Source organism: Drosophila rhopaloa, unplaced genomic scaffold, assembly GCF_018152115.1.
Source record: "Drosophila rhopaloa isolate 14029-0021.01 unplaced genomic scaffold, ASM1815211v1 contig_228, whole genome shotgun sequence".
Classification (NCBI taxonomy): domain Eukaryota; kingdom Metazoa; phylum Arthropoda; class Insecta; order Diptera; family Drosophilidae; genus Drosophila; species Drosophila rhopaloa.
In genome coordinates this window covers 59,624-64,768 of record NW_025335115.1, presented here as the reverse complement: position 1 = coordinate 64,768, position 5,145 = coordinate 59,624, and the positions used below count along the sequence as shown (strand labels likewise).

At 34.9% G+C, this 5,145-nt stretch overlaps 1 long non-coding RNA gene across 1 annotated transcript; it reads right to left on the bottom strand.

Moving 5' to 3' along the window:
- Positions 1-2,144: 2,144 nt before the first annotated feature.
- Positions 2,145-3,096, bottom strand: LOC108039148. Its single transcript, XR_001768998.2, has 3 exons — positions 3,013-3,096; positions 2,387-2,549; positions 2,145-2,324 (listed from the first exon to the last, which is right to left on the bottom strand). It is a non-coding gene; the product is annotated as an uncharacterized LOC108039148 (long non-coding RNA).
- Positions 3,097-5,145: the final 2,049 nt, after the last annotated feature.

The following is a 5,145-nucleotide window of genomic DNA, read 5'->3' as shown; positions in this document are numbered from 1 at the left end:
CAATGGACCTTTAAGTTGTATGCAATGGACAACCCTCTAAACTACATATAAAATACTTGTGAGAAGTCTTAAACTCCCCACAAATCCCGATGCAGGAGATCGGCTTAGCAACAGCGAAGGAGGCGGGAATACAGGAGATATTAAGGGTTTCGGTGTAGCCGTCCCGATCTCAGTCACCTGGAGCAGCAAGCCGAAGCAACGAAGCAGCAAGCCAGGAACGACGCAACAGCAGCGAGGGGCGACGCAGCAGAGGACAGCGACAACGGGCAGCAAAACAGTAGCGATAAGGCTATATTTTGAGAAACAATAAACCAGCACCAACCTAATCCTTTCTGGCGTTATCCTTTGGTCACGGGCAGTCACTCTTTATAAATTTGGTGGAACGAACTCACAATCTCTCTGAGCTAGCCGCACGTTTAAGGAATCAGGTCGTTACATACTTCCTAACCGAAAAGTAAAACCAAATCATTCATTTTCTAATAAAAATAACATGCCGTTTTACTCTGTCTACTACTAACAACCGTGCAACCAACAAAAAAACAGAAACAACAAAAAACCCCATTGATACATTTCCATTTAGCTAAACGCACCTCAGTAGTTTAAAAAAGAAATGAAATGGAGGTAAAAGTGTGATTGTGATTATGTGCGATTTAAAAAGTTTCTCTATCTTTTATACAGCGCGAATAATCGACATACTATATAACCGTAAAGTCAGTATGACAGATTTATGGCAGAAATATAGTCAACCGATTTTGATGAAGTCACAAGGGATAAGTTGAGCTGAGCTGAGCTGAGCTTTTAAAGTGGGCTCGCAAGCGGTATAGAAACAGACGGTCAAATTGACATAGCTATATAAACTCGTCTTGTCATGTTGATAAATAATATATATACTTTATATGGTTGCAAGGGTATAAAAATGGCATTTTAAAATAAAACAAGAAAGGAACCAAACTTCGGCAGGCCGAAGTTTATATTCCCTTGCAGTTATTACAAATCGACCACATTTCGATTTCTATGCCTATATTACTAAAAACAATGGAGCTATGTCTATTTTGCGCTGCATTTTGCCATCGTTTTTATGGCAGCTATATTATATTGTTGTCCAATTTTAATTTAATTAAACCCGTTATTCTATAATATTTAAATATTACCAAATCTTAAAGAACAAAAAAAAAATAATTAAAAACAACAAAGTTATAATGTTTTTGGATTTCTTACCGATTGTTCCTATGGGAGCTTTATGATATAGTCGCCCGATCCGGCTCGTTCCGACTTATATAATACCTGTAATAGAAATACAACTTTTGAGAAAGTTTCAAGCAGATAGCATTAAAACTGAGGGACTAGTTTGCGTAGAAACGGACAGACGGACGTACAGACGGACATGGCTAGATCGACTCTCCTGGTGGTGCTGATCAAGAATATATATACTTAATAAGGTCGGGAATGTTTCCTTCACTGCGTTGGAAACTTTTGACTGAAATTATAATACCCACTGCAAGGGGATAAAAATAAGAAAAAAACAAAAACAAAATACATTAGAATAGTTATAGTTTTATTATAAACTTTTTAAGTCATTATTTATTGAATTTTTTTTGAACTTAATAATGATGATTTATTTATTTTTATTTATTTAAGACAGCGGGCCCTTTTTATACCCGTTACTCGTAGAGTAAAAGGGTATATTGTATTCGTGCAAAAGTATGTAACAGGTAGAAGGAAGCGTTTCCGACCCTATAAAGTAAATATATTCTTGTTCAGGATCACTAGCCGAGTCGATCTAGCCATGTCCGTCTGTCCGTCTGTCCGTCCCTATGAACGCTGAGATCTCGGAAACTATAAAAGCTAGAAGATTGGCATTTTGCATGCAGATTCTAGGAGTTCCTAGGCAGCGCAATTTTGTTTCAAAAAGGTGCCACGCCACAATCGCTTATATACGATTTTAAAAATTTAAATATTTCGGAAAAGTAAAAATGCAGTTTTATTGTGTTTATCAATACCTATCGAAATGTAGAAGAAGTTTTTCAAATCGGACCATTCGTTAAAAAGTTATGCGTGATCAAAGTTTCTATCTCCATCTCCCTCGCACTCCCTTTACCTGAGTAACGGGTATCTGGGGCACCCGACTATAGCGTTCTCTCTTGTTTATTCTTGTTGTGGTGCTTACTATTAAGCGTTAAATAACGTCAGTGCCCGGTGATGGTTAAAAAAAAATTCTAGTTCAACATTTTTAAAAATTCATTTATTGGAAAGATCAAATCTAAATACAAAAAAAAAAGGTGCCTGGTTTTTTGTGACGCATCTGCATACGTATGCTCTTGAACCTGGAAATATATTAAGACAATTATACTGGGGAGAAATAAAACATGTTCACATATTAAATTACTTGTTTTGTCTTCATACATTTTCGACACATAATTTTTGACGCCTTATTTTTTTTTAACTAGGCGTCGGAGGTAGCCAGTCCGTATTTTGACCAAATGTATGGGATGAGAATCGAAATGAGTACTGTGACACATGGACGAACCTGAACACGTACTCTCTGGCATCTAAAAATTGATCAAAGATAGATTTAATTAATCATTTTAACTATTGGAAGCTACAACTATTATGGAATTTTCGCTGAAACAACACGGTCACATTGACTTAAAAACGTTAACTTTTAACTTTGTATTTAACTTTTTCATTTCCGGTCGCGAATGTTACCATTGTTGTCTCGATATATATCCTATTTTATTCTATTGCTTTTCAGCTAAGATCCATTGATTGCAATATTTCTCATAAATAAATAATATAAGTTTTTTATTTGAACCTTAAAGTTAAGCGCACTTCAATTTTTTTGCAATCGATATAGGAGACGAGGAATGTTCCAATTGAATTTGACTCCGCATTTAATGATTAAATTTGTATTCATCTGGTAAACACAGATATGGTATCCCGGAATGGTATCCGGTAACCCAAGCTGTCCTCCACAAATTCGTGTGGTGTCTTAAATTTGCCATCCAGACCTACATCTTTTTCTTCTTTACTTCCAACTTCAATTTAATTTTAATAACACTGGTCGACAAAAGAAGCCTAAGACCACTACCCCAGTTCGAAATTCATACTACAAAAATTCATCACTGTTTAATCAGCACGGACTGCGACGCGGCAGAGCCAAAGGCAAAGTCGGCAGAGCCGGGTGCGACGCAGAGCCGAAACTCTAGTCCCCGATCGTAGGCAACGCAGAAAATTTCCATCTCCCTCTCTTACTCTGTCTCTCTCCCATAAAATGAGCTGAGAGGTGGAGGACAATGTATTAAAATCAGATCGACCTTTATACACCCTTGAAAATAAATGAGCATAATTTTGTATTGTAGTCGTTGATTCTTATTAATTATATTATTTTATGGAAATACTTTTAAAAATAAAATTATTATGATAGTTTTGAAAGGTATTGATTCCTTTTTAAGTGAATTAAAGTTATGTGATTATTTTGCATAGTCGGACATGGTTTTATATACCCTGCTTTGACGCGAAGCGAAACTGTAAAGACAAATTAGGCAGAGGAAAGAACAATAGGATTAACGGCGCCCTTGTTTTCAACTGAAGTTGTTTTCGCGGTTTTTACGTGCACTTGCATTTGAGAGAACGGAGAGAACAGATCGAAGCTGAGATTTTTTGTGAAATTTTATAACTAAATTTATCAGAAATTTATGTAAGTGTTATTTTATTAATTATTTTGAACTGTACATACATATACTGTTAATATATTTATTCATTATTTAAGGCGAAGCTTATAATAAAACTGTTGGGCCAGCATAAACTAAGCTGGACTTGGCCGGCGCAAAACAAAAAACGCAGTAAGTTTTTATTTTTTTAATAATTTTTCTATTTCAGATATACTTGGTCAGGAAGGGCCAGTACATAAACACGAAGTCAAAAAAGGGCACGGAAACCGAAACATCCTCAACACCTCCGGGACAACGAAAACGTACATATGTAGATTGAATTAAGTTAAATTAATTAGTTATATGTAATGAAATAAATGAAATAATAATGAAATATTGTAATAAAATAAAAAGAAATTTATATGAAAATTTACTGAATGAATTTTACTGATGAAAAAAAGCGATGAAAAACGATGAAAATGCGATGAAAAAGCGATGAAAATGCGATGAAAGAGCGAGAAAAGAAAAAAGATGAATTACTGATTAAAGAGTGATGAATTACTGATGAATTCATCACTCTTTAATCAGTAATTATCACTCGTTAATCACTATTTCTTCGCACTCGTTCATCGCATGTTCATCAGTAAACGCTGTTCAAAGAGTGATGAATTACTGATTAAAGATGATGAAAAACTGAAAAAAGTGATGAATTACTGATTAAAGAGTGATGAATTTTTCACTGATTAACTCCTAGGACATGCCAATGTTAAATTCATCACTAATTTGTATGAAGTTTCATCGCCGATTAATCAGCAGTGATGAATTTTTGGTGATGAAAAAGCGATTAAAAGGTGATGAACGGTACTGCAGGGTAACCATACAACATATAGACTGGTCATTTCATGCATTCTCATACAGGGATGCATGTGTGCGTTCATTTCATTTCGATGCAGCAAGAATATTTCGTCTCTTGCTACTTTTCAGACTTGGTACCCTAACAATATGGGCGTATTCATTATTGGTTTAATGATAAAAATAAGATGACGCCTAATATTATAGTATATTTTTTAATATTTCCGCATATATTTCAATTTGGTTTACAAATTGAAATCAGTGGTAGCAGAAAAATGTCTTGCATATATGTATGTATTCCAATTAGTATAAATCAATCTAATGAGATAGGAACAGGGCACATCGCAGTCGGTGTCTGCGCTTAGTGGTTGAGAAAACTTAAAACCAAATCAGCTTTGGTTGATGTTCTGCGAGCGGATGGTGCCTGCATACCCTATCGACGATTGAATTTTAGGGCGGACAGAGACAAGAACAGCGTTTTCGCCGCTCGACAAAAACATAGCATACCAAAATTATCCATTTTATAATGCTATCCTACCAATAACAAAATCGGATAAATAAACTTTTATAATGTTTTAGTTTTCGATTGAAATTTAAATATATAAAAATCATTAAAAATTTTTAGGACACTTGTTTTGAATTT